Consider the following 12,026-nt stretch of genomic DNA (forward strand, 5'->3'; position numbering starts at 1 on the left):
TTCAACTGATTTATAAGCTTTTAGAACAGCATCAGCTTTAGGCTGGGCCCTTCCTCTTTTTTACATTATTAGATAAAACATCTTTCACACACACACAAATGCCAGGGGCAATGATTCTGGCTAGAATGGAATGAATGGTTTCTTTCACTAGAAAAGACAAAAGCATGTTTAAAGAAATTCTTTTGTTGATGATTCCAAACCACAGAGTGAAATATTAAGGATTTGAATCATATTTTCTGAAAATGGTCCTAGGGATTGTTAGTCAGCACCCATTTAAAGGTCTGCTGAAAGGTAACGATTCTGGTGTGTCTTCATTTAAAATGGGACCGTGAAAATGAAAGCACGGAATAAACCTTGTTATGAGCTTCTGCGGTTTCAGAACGAAGGGTGCTTTCTTTGGGAATATGAGAGTTAAGGGTGAAGATTAGCACAGTACACCTGCCCAGCATCCCTTTCCCGGTCCCTGGCCATGGCACCGTGTTTCTCATTTGGGAGATGCCCTATGCTCAGTTCAGGTGGTTCTCACCACAATTCTTGTCTCCAGGGGTGGGTGAGCCAGGTCTTTCTAATGAGAACACTACCCCTCCTTATTCAAGGGATTAGAAACATGAGTCAAGCTGGGCCAGTAAGGACAGAACATTTCCTGGAACTACTGGGAAAGAAGTGTTGTCTTCTTGGAGATATTTGCTAAACTGGCAAAATAAAAGCCTGGAGCTTTGAGCGGGTCATCTTGCTACTGCGTCAGGAACCCCTGCCCGAGAATAAAATCAACAGAGAGGAGAGGAGAGCCAAGAGAGGGAGAGACAGGTTTCTAATGACATCACTTGAGCATCTGGAACCAGCTATACTTGAAGACAACACCAAAACTGGACTTCACGAGAGTCAATAAATTCTCTTTTTTACAGAAGCCAGCTTGAGTTGGAGTTCTGTCACCTAAAGCTAAAGGAAGAGCCTACGGTGAATCCAACAACTGAAATGTGGATCCTTTTACTAAATAAATCCTGGTTAACTTCTGCTTCCACAGACACACACACACACAAATCAATATCATTAAACAGACCTTAGCGGTAATACATAAGAATCATTCGAAGCTCTCTATAAAACATGGGATAAATTTTGGCAGAAATCAGCTGTCATGCTCATTTGAAACATTCTGATTACCCAAATAAATCAGAAACACAGACAAAGGTATACTGAGCTCCTGCCTAGCTAGCGATCTGCTGGTGTGGAATTAAATACCTTCAGAAGTATCCTAACTCATTCACGCCTTAAGTTACTGCCAAATTGACTATCATAACAACAGATACATTCCACACAAGAGAATCATTACAGAACACTGCGATTTAAAGAGAATTATGAATTATCTGGTCCAGGGACTTTCGATAGGTTTTGACTGTGGCCCACAGAAAGAAACAGAACCCAGTACACACACACATACACGCGTGCACGCGCGTGCACACACACACACCCCTGAAACAAAATCTTCCCAAATTGATACTTGCCCATGTTATGAGCAGTGCATTCCGATTTTAATAACTGATGATGCTGACCACTAAGTTAATTTCCTGACCCACTACTAACAGGCTTAGAAAACAGGTAAGGCACTGATCCAGGACTGCAAGGTGAGTTACCTATGATTTCTCATTTACTTAGAGACAGAGCTAAAACAAAAACCTAGTACTCATCCTACCATATTATATTCAAGCAAACAGTTGTTACCTATACACATTCCTAGACAGCAAGCTTCTGGCCAATCTTAAGAAATCCCGACAGGCGACTAAAACCCTGCTATTCTACACTGACACAGGCCAAGACTTTTAGGGCCACTTCGAGACCACTTAAATGGAAACCCAAATCCCCTAGGACCTTGAATGGACCTGAATGGGAGATCCTGTGGAGTTTGTGTCTAAATTACCAACAGGGAGGACTGAACTGAATGCACGAGATAGGATCAGAGTCGGGTGTGCTTTAGAACTTTCTTGTTACATTCTTCTCACTCTATCCAAGGAGTAACACCACGCATATAATTGTTTTCTTAACTAACAGTATTTATGAAACTGCACCTCCCAGGTTCCATTATGCTAGGGGTAGTCGGGGAAGATACACCTTCAGTGCCACCCTGCACCGCAAAGAGCTGCTCATCTAATCTGGGGGATGAGGGGAAAGGGTTCATTAATGAGATCAGGTGTGAGTTAGGCTCAGAGAATAAGGAGGAAGAATTTTAAATGGAGAGCAGGAATGCAATACACGCTGAGTAGCTGCTGGTGGACGGGGGAAGGAGGACTAACAGAGTGGGATCAGATTTGGAGGGTGGTGAAAGTCAGAAGAAGAAAGGTGAAAAAACATAGACTAACTGGTCAATGTTGGTACTTGATAAATGGTAATTTAATATATTTGGAGGCACTTATAACAAAGAAAAGTCAGTCTTTTGACTTCAGGACAATCCACTCAGGAAGGGTTAAGACCATCACTGATGACCTTCATGATCATGAGCTCCAGTGTCCTCAGGTGAGGGGTCACCCAGCAGGTTCCCAGGTGCTTCCTAAGTGTTCAACGTGACCAATGTTAACATGCAGTCTTTAAGGTAATCCAATGCACCGTGTCTAGACTTCTCCCACCATCACCCAAACTTCATTGATGGCTGTCAGAATTTCCATGGAACATAAGAAAACGCATGGTGTGTGAGGTGTAATAAAGACAAAATTAAGCCTGTCACTTCCACAACTGACAGAGAGCCTAGAAGGCAGTTCCCGGCCTGCCTCTAGAAAGTGTGGAAGTCTTTCTGGAATGAATGTCGTTTACTAACATCATTCGTCCCCATTTCACCTTCCTGGACACTCATTATCCTTCTGCCTACTCCCTCTTTATTTCACCTATTCTCACTGCTTAATATGTATCTCTGTAAGCTCCCTTAAACCCCCTTTAAAAAAAAAAAAAGGTTAGGTGTACGCAAATAAACTACAGCGTGTGTGAATGCCAAAAGCATTTTGGCAAAGGAATATATAACTGAAATAAACTCCCAAATATTCTGCTTATATAGTGTGACAAGACGCCACGGTTGATATTTAACAATGAAGACCTGGCACCACTCAGGTGGTGTCTTCGTCCGAAAACATCGATGGGATGCCAATATTAACCCACGTTAAGTCAGGCAGAGCAAAGCCCTTTAAATGTGAGAAGATACAGCAGACACACTCAAACAATTGGGAAAGGGATCGGGAAGTGAACACTGCTAAGGAAGAATAAAGGACTTCCCGAAACCACCGCACCGGCTAAAGAATGGTGCCACGTTTAACAAAACGGTCTTTATTGCACCTTCTGGGTGAAACCTGAAGTTGAGCTTTAAATAAATGTAAAAACAATATGTAAAAATAAAATTTTCCTTAAACATTTTTAAAAGGCAGCCTACAAGTACGGTTCTGCAACGTCAGAAGTTCACAATGGCAAGGATCGAAAACATCAGAAAAATTATGACGGTTCCCAAAGGAAACTCTAGGTTACCAAAATGGACATTTCTGGCAGTGCCAGAAGGCGAGGGATCTTGAGCTGAGCATCTGAATTGTAGCCATCGATATGAGTCTCATACCTTTCACGCGGGAAACTTTCAAGGTCAACTGATTCTTTAACTTCACCATCTTTCTCGTGTGAAGTAAAAAATTTTCTGTGCCACCTGTTACCCATGTTTTCTAGGACAGCCCAACATGAACGTCCTGCAGCAGGGCCAGCTGCTGTTACAGGCATTCGGAAGGCCCAGCAGAGCTCTCCACAGAGAACCAAAGAAAATAATGTGTCTCTGCATGTCTATCACAAAAGCGGAAGAGTTACCAAAAAAAAAAAAAAGAGCGGAAGAGTTAATAAGGATCCTTAAAGGATACAATGTTGTTATTAACTACTGCATTAAATACTGTGTTTCCATTTAGGTTATTTGGAATACAATTAATTAGAATGCCTGGGTCCAGGTCCCTTAGGAATTCCAGGCAGTCCTCTGCTGTTTTCACCAATCGGAATTTATTGGGGAAATGCATACCCTGTAAGTAAATGCTATTTTCTAGAACATTAAACATTATTATTCCCGAAATCTAACACTAAGAAAAAGAGAAACATAAGCTTACTTGCTATCGTCTAATTTTGGTCTTAAAATAATAAATATATTTCTATAAACAAACACCATGGAAAGCGCTACTGCTTAACATATTTCTTTTTATCAGGTTCCCAAGCAACAGTTTCTCTACATGACAGATTCTGTAGGGAAACTCTCCAAACAATTCCTTTAGACAGAGAGAGAAGAGGACTCCTTTATATACAGCCAGCCATTTTACCGTATGTGACACAACTTTGGCGGATCACAATTTTTAAATTTCAGGTTTTGGCCTCACTGATGGGAAAAATATAATGCGTTCAAACAAACAAATACACGAGGCACTTCACAATTATCTGAGAGCACTTCTCATGTTTACCGTATCTGCTTTGCCAATTATATCAATATATTTCAGACTAACCAGTAGAAATCATACCAAGCAACGGTGGACAAAATCCAAAACAGGCTTTAAGACTGCCATCATTCCCTGGTGAAGTAATTGATGAGGAAGATTATTTGCAAGAGTACTATATTTTCGGAAATGTGATGGCTGCAGAAATCGACGAAGATTGAAAAATGGTCTCTAACATTTGACCACCATCAGGACCGGCCCCGACACTGGGCCGTTACCTAGGAAACCAGAGCAGGAGAGATCTTACAAATGCAAGAAGGCCACGCGGAGCCTGGCTGGTGGAAGCAAAGGTCAATGTGCCTCTCCAGTCCCTGCTCTGAAATGAAGCAAAGCTCTCAGGAAGTTCTTCCAAACCTTTAGTCTCTGAACTCCACCAACTTTCCCCGCCGTGTTCTACGCACGGATTAACAAAACGTTCATTCACTCCATTGGCCTGCTAGGAAAAGGCAGCCTCCAACCGCCTTGTCCCGCAGAGGCGTCTGGGGCCGAGGGCCAGTCTGTCCCGGCCACTCTCCCCGCCAAGGGGGCACTTGTCCCTGCTCCACTCCCCTCGCCCTTCTCCCCGTGGAGCGGGCGCCCGGCCCCGCCCCTCTCCCCACGCCTGGCCGCGGGAGCGAGCACTCGATCCGAAAAGCCCGCCGCCCAGACGCGCCTCGCAAACGAAAACCAGCCGGCGGCCCCACGGGCGTCCGCGCCGCTCGCGCCGGCCACTCCCCGCACGCGCGTCCCCAGACCGCCACTCACCCAAACACTCCCACGAACTCGCGCGCACACGCGTGTTCTCACACCCACACCAGCCCCCACCGCCTCGCAGCTACACGCGCGCGCGCTCCCGGCCTCGCTCCCCCCGCTCCCCCACTAGCTCCACGAACACGCGTGGTGCCACCCCCCTCACCCACACTCGCTCGGTAAACACGCCGGGCGCCACGCGCACTCGTGCCTCAAAACACACTCAGTCCCTGCGCTCTCTCCATCAGCTCACGCGCCCCCTCACCCTCCCACTCGCACCGTAAACACCCGTGTCCGCACCCCCGCTCCGCAAACACGCTCACGCCCTCCCCCTCGCTCCATCAACACGCGCTCCGCACGCTCAGCCAAACACCCCCTCCTGCACGCTCGCCCCGTAAACACGCGCCGGGCCCCACGCACACTCGCGCGTCCAAACACTCCTCCCTCGCGTGAACACGCGCGCCCCTCCCACGACCCCCCGGCTCCTCCACAAACGCGCGTGTCCTCGCACCCGCTCCTCTGACACAGTGACTCCCCCCTCGCGTAAACACGCGCGCCCCCGCCGCGGGCACGGGTGCTCCCCACGCCCCGGCCGCGGTGCGCGCCCGCCCCCGGCCCCGCCCCCGCGCGCCCGGCCGGCCCGCGCGCCCCCGCCGGCCACCGCCCTCGCCCCGCACGCGCCCGGCCGACTGACTCTCCCCTCGGCCGCACGCACACTCACTCCGACTTGGTGAGCACGACCAACGCTCGGTCGGGCTGGCGCCGAGCCGCCTCTGTCTTCCTACTCCTCCCGCGCGGCCCCGCCCGGCCCGGCCCCGACAGCCCAGCCCTGCCCTGACCCGCTCAGCTCCACACGCCGCGGCTGGAACGACTCGGGCTCCGGGTACCGCTGTCTCCCCGCCACAGCCCGAGTGCGCCGCCCGGGCCAATGGCGGGGCGCGGCGGTGAGCTCACCGGCCTCGGCCCCGCCCTCTGGGCCCCTCGGGCCAATCGGAGGGCGCTACGTCACCCGGAGCCGGGCAGAGGCAGGTGTGGGGCGCGGAGCCGCTCGGCGCGGGGACTGCGCCGGAACTGCGCCCGAGCCTCGCGGCGCCGCGCTGGACGGCGGCGGGCCCGGCCCGGAGGGTGCGGGCGGAGCGCGGCGCCACGGCCCCTCGAGATGCCGTCGCCCGCTCTCCCGCCCAGATTCCGGGAGGCCAGCCAGCCGGGTGGCCACGGTCCCCTCGAGGGCAGGGACGACTCCGAGCCCGACGGCCGCGCCCTCTCCCCCGGGCCCACAGCCCCGGGCGGCCTCCTCTGGGGCCCGCACCGCGCGGGAGGGGCGCTCGGGCCGCGTGCTCCCGGCCTGCGGAGCCACCCCTCGCCCGGCCGCCGACTCCCGGCCCCGCGGCGCCGTCGGGTCCGCTCGGGAGCCCCGCACCCTGGGGCCCCGCGTACCCCGGCCCGGGCTCCCGGCGCAGCCCCGGCGCGCCCTGCGGCGGCGGCGGCTGCGGCGTCTGCAATGCAGCCACGGGAGGAGCCGGCGCTGCGCTGCGCCGCGCCACGAGCGGGGGAGCGCGGAGGGCTGGGCGGGAAGGAGGGGCGCGGGGCACGGTGAGCCGGCCGACGGCTGCGGAGCCGGGGCAGCGCCCGGGAGGCCGCCGGGGCACTTGGGCGGGTCCCGGGGTCGGAGTGCGGAGGGGCCCGGGTCGTCGGCCAGGACGGGGCCGAGGATGTCTGGGCAGGGACGCTGCAGGACGGCTCCCATGGGAGTTCAGGAGTGTCCAAGGCGCCCATTCCGGCAGCGCAGGGCCTGACCTCCTTAACTGAAGTTCTAGGGTCTCTGCCCATCCCTCGGCTCTAACCCTGGTGTCCAAAAGTTCTGGCTTCGGCTTTCTCACTTGGATGCTTCTGCATAGTGTCTCTTACTTCCCGCCAAAAGCCCAAGTCACACCTCTCCATCAAGACTCACGTCTGCAAGCAGCCTTCCCAGGCATCCCAAATGGACACCACCACCCCTTCTCCTTTCCCTGTAACAGGTGTAGTCCTGCCGATTCAATAAACCCCACCCACGGCCTTGCACACAGAAAGTGCTTGGCCCGTGCAGACTTGTGATAAGCCCATCTTCTCTTTTTTCCCTCATATTCTCAAAGATCGTAAAAACTGGTTATGTCTCCTTTCTGCCATTTGGGTTAAAAAGCGTCTCGAAAGATGGGGGCAGAGTCTCTTTTACTGAGCCTACCCAAACGCACACGAAAACAACCACAGAATTTTGCACAGCCCTCAAGACTATACAACCAAAACTGAGTCGTTGTTTAGAGACCAAGCCCAAGGACATCCCTAGTGGGGCTGGCTCCCATCCTGTGCCACGCCTCTAAGCCAGCAAAGCGAGCAGGTAGAGTATGGTCTCACTCTCGGGGGCCGATGGCTGATTCTAAACCTCAGCAAGTCCCTCACCTGCCCCGGCAAAGTCAGAACACTCGAACGCACTCACAATCCTGCTCCAACAAGTCCTTCATATTCCCACCCCCATTGCCTCTGCCCTGCTCTCACCACACTGGACCCCTGCGCTCCCCTGCTCTGCTTATGCACTCCCCCCCACCTTTATCTGCTAGGGGCATTCTTATCCATTCATTGAGGCCTGGCTCAGATCCCCTGGCTGCTCTCAGCGGAGCAGACCCAGGGGCATTGTTATGCATTACTATTTCAGCACTCTGTTTCCAGGAGAGGCAATGTAAGGTTAGTAGTCGGGGACAATGGTAGTTAGGTTCTCCTATTTGCTAACTGTGAACCCCATGGGCTGTGCCTTCAGATCTATGGGTGAGAATTAGATGAGCCAATAGATGTCACATGCTTACACCAGTGGTGCCTGGCACATAAGTTACACTCAATACAAGTTCGCTCTTGTTGCCATCAGAATCAAGGTGTCTTGGAGTGGTGGATAGTGACTGGAGAGGAGTGGGGGTGGGTTTCTGGGTTTCTGGTAATGCTCTCTTCTTGACCTGGGCACCGGTTTTAGTTTGTGAAAACTCATTGAGCTGAGTTTCACATACTTATGATATATGCAATTTCCATATGTACTGTACATTAATAAGAAGTAATTTTAAAAGTTAGTTGTTGTTAGCTAAGAAGGAGACACCTCTAATCTCCTTGAGAACAGGAATAGAGTCTTAACTTATCTTGGCACCTTGCACAATTCCAGGCACGCTGGAAGGATTCAGCTAATAGTTGTTGAATTGCTCTGAGTAGATTGTGAGCAACAGAGACCAACTGGGGAGATGGGATGACGAGGGGCAACACCTGCCTTTATACACGCAGTGCAGGGAACTCAGGATGATTGGGTCCAGGTTCAGCCACCTGGACCCCAGCTAAAGAAAAAGCCTCCAGACTTTTCTTTCAGGTGGGGAACTTTGTTGTTGTTGTTTGGTTTTGGTTTGTTTGGTTTGGGTTATTTTCTTCCCCCTTGGATTTGCTTTTGAAAAGGCAGAAGTTCAGCTCTCGTTCAGACCTGGGCATTCCAGCTGCCCGCCATGACCCTTCACCCTTCCTCCAGCAGCTCACGTCCACCTGGCATGAAAGAAACGTTTAGCCATGGCTGCTTCAACACATTGGCTGTGCCCTGATGTCAGAGTTGGGGTCAGCAGCCTGGAGCTCTCCTTCCAGGCAGCCCGAGGTGACATTTCTGCACTAGGAAAGTCCTCAGCTGGGGCCATTCCCCTCTTGGAAGGTCTGTTGCTCTCCTTCCCCTCTGCACCTCTGTCTCGGGGTGGAGGCCACGAGAGCAAGTGCCCTCCCTGGGCCACACCTGGAAAGGCAGGCGGAGCTGGGGCAGGGTGCGCTGGATGCTTCTGGAGTAAGCTCAGAGCTCAGGCAGTGTGCTGGCAGGGTGTCTTTCCTCGTGGGTATTCATGCTCCTCTCCTCCAGGTTAGGAAATGACAGGGTGAGACAGGCAGGTGCTTCAAGCAAATTCTTCCACTAGGTCTTTATGGGGCTTTGAGTAAACCGGGGTCATTTTTTTAAATAGTGAAGAAAACTTTGCTCGGTGATGACTTCACTTGGTAGCACCCAGACCCAGTGCAACTGTTGCATCTTAAAGCAGAGATGGTGTGTCTGTATCCCAGCCTAACCTCTGCTGAGGGTCTCAGGAGGATGAAGGGAACTTCGGTTTGTTGGGTACCTGATATCTGCCTGCTGTTACGCTAGACACTCACATACACTGCTACTATTTCTCCTACAAGCTGGATATTGTGCAGAGGAAAAAACGAGGCTGCAAGGTGTCAGATAACTTGACTAAAGTCATACAGACCGTAGGCGGCAGGTCTGGGTTTCAAGTTCTGAACCTGCACTCATTCTGCCCCTGTGATGGCTCTCCAAGTACCTAAAAATTCTTGCCATCATTAAGATTCCCTTTGTTTAAGAAAGCAGTCTGGGAAATTTCTAAGAACCAGGACTTCTTTTCTTCAGCCCCGGCAACTGTGATGCCTGTTTATGTCAAGGTGTAGATTCTACTGGGCCAGGTCCCTGAGTGACTGTGATGAATAGGACCTTCCTTACCAACTGGCATTGGACTTGAGCGTGAGAGAGAAATAAATCATTTGACATGGGGCTGTTTGTTACTGCAGCATAACTTCACCTCTCCTATCTCATAAGAAATCAAATACGTTTCTGCATATATCAACTTCTAATAAAAAATAATCTAATAAAAACTAAGTGACAACTTAAAAATAAATGCAAGATGCATATTCATTGTATCTTTAAGGCCTTAGGAAATATAAAAGTATTCTTAGAAACCATGGGTAAGAGCGACAGAATAATTCAATGGGGAAAGGATAGTCTTTTCAACAAATAGGGCTGGAGTAACTGGATGTCCCCACGTAAAAGAATAAAGTTGGGCCCCTACCTCACACCATATGTAAAAATTAATTCAAAATGGATCAAAGACTTAAATATAAAAGCCAAAGTACAAACGTCTTAGAAGAAAATGTCGAGGGAAATCTTCATGTCCTTGGATTTGGCAATGGTTTCTCAGCTATGCCATCAAACCACAAGCAACCAAAAAAAAAAAAAATTGGGCTTCATCAAAATCGAAAACATTTGTGCTTCAAAGGACACCATCAAGAAAGTGAAAAAGACAATTCACTGAATGGGGATAATATTTGTAAATCATATACGTGATAAGGAACTTGTATTCCTTCTCATTCTTACAACTCAAGAATAAAAAGCAACCTATTTTTTTTTAATGGGGAGAGGCTCTGAATAGATATTTCCCCAGAGAAGATAAACAAATGGCTAATAGCACATGAAAATATGCTCAGCAACATTAATCACTGGGGAAATGTAAATCAGAATCACTAATCAAAACCACAAAAATGCAAATCAGATACCACTTCACATCCACAGGATGTCTGTAATAAAAAAGATGGACAATAACAAGTGTTGATGAGGAAGTGGAGAAACTGAAACACTCCTACCCTGCTGGTGGGAATGTGAAATAGTGCAGCTCCTTTGGAAAATAGTCTGGCTCTTCCTCAAAAGTTTACTCATAGAGTTACCATATGACCCCACAATTCCACTGCACGTATATACCCAAGAGAAATGAAGACATATGTCCACACATATGGACATTTATATGGCAATAAAAAGGAACGAAGAACTGACACCTGCTGCAACATGGATGGACCTTGGAGAAATAATGCTAAGTGAAAGGAGCCAGTCCAAACGAACACATATGATATGACTCCAGAACAGGCAGACTTATAGAGGTTGAAAGTAGATGAATAGTTGCCTTAGGCGGGGGAGGAGGGAGGAGCTTGGGGGCAGTGGGACAGGACTGTTAATGGGTAAAAGGCTTTCTTTTTGGAGGAATAAACTTGTTCAAAAATTGGGTTGTGATATTGACTGTACAACCCTGTGAATAGACTAAAAAACTTTGAATTGTACACTTTAAATGGGTGAAGTGTATGGTATGTTAATTATATCTCAGTGGAGATATACACACAGACAATAAGAGGAAGAGGAAAAAGAATGAAGTATAAAAAGAATCAGTGGATTAATTTTAGAAGAGAAAACTGAGTGATGGGAAAAGAAAAGCCAAAATCAGGAGGGTCTGATGGCGGATCCTTTGTCAGTGGGTCCCCTCGTGCTCACTGAGCCCCCGTGTATGGCCCTCGGTGGGATGTGGTGGCAGCAGGTGGAGAATGTGGCCTGGCTAGGTGACTGCTCAGTGAGGAGAAAAGACAGACACAGGGGAGGCGCTGAATCCCGTGATGGTGACCCCATGGGGCAGAAGGATGATGGAAGAGGGCACCTGTCTAATTGTGCTTCTGAAGGATTGTGAAAAGGCCAGGGGTGAGTCCATCAAGTTCCCACTTGTTGTGACTGCCTCCTCGACAGCTAGGGGTCCTGGAGAGAACCGTGGCCTGAACTTGGGGTTCCCCTTGGAGAGGTCCCTGATAGGCCGGGCTTCTCCATCACAATGGTTGCTGATTCAGGGGTGAAGGCGAGCTTTGCAGAGAGCCTCAGACACCTCAGCTGAGCTGCCAGTGTCCTTGTCAGACCCCTGAGCCTTCCATAGGAGGGAGGTGCTGGGTGGGGGCAGCGCAGCCCAGACCCTGTTTCCTGCATCACCACTAACTACCTGTGTGCCAAGCTCCTTTCTCTTCCTGTGCCTCACTTTCCTCTTCTGCAAAATGAGGTCTAAGGCCATGCACATGGGGTCCTCGTGCAGGTCCAGTGGGACCTGACACAGCAAGCACCCCTGTGCTTCGGCTGCAGGGACTGTGGATTTGAAATGACCAGTCCCATGAATGCAGCTGCGTGCATGCCCC

The 12,026-nt window shown here is 50.1% G+C and overlaps 1 protein-coding gene across 26 annotated transcripts in view; it reads right to left on the bottom strand.

Moving 5' to 3' along the window:
• Positions 1 to 12,026, bottom strand: part of CAMTA1 (calmodulin binding transcription activator 1) — an 894,219-nt gene that overhangs the window by 48,369 nt on the left and 833,824 nt on the right. For 4 of the 26 annotated variants that reach the window (XM_033432834.2, XM_033432835.2, XM_033432831.2 and 1 more), the window contains exon 1: positions 5,941 to 6,121. The exons of 19 other annotated variants lie outside the window; for them this stretch is intronic. The gene's annotated coding sequence lies outside the window, so the exon portion shown is untranslated. Of the gene's footprint in view, positions 1 to 5,940; positions 6,122 to 12,026 lie in introns of those variants that run through there. 3 more of the 26 variants (XM_033432836.2, XM_033432837.2, XM_033432833.2) reach the window with 1 other exon arrangement.

This window comes from Orcinus orca, chromosome 1 (assembly GCF_937001465.1).
Source record: "Orcinus orca chromosome 1, mOrcOrc1.1, whole genome shotgun sequence".
Taxonomy (NCBI): domain Eukaryota; kingdom Metazoa; phylum Chordata; class Mammalia; order Artiodactyla; family Delphinidae; genus Orcinus; species Orcinus orca.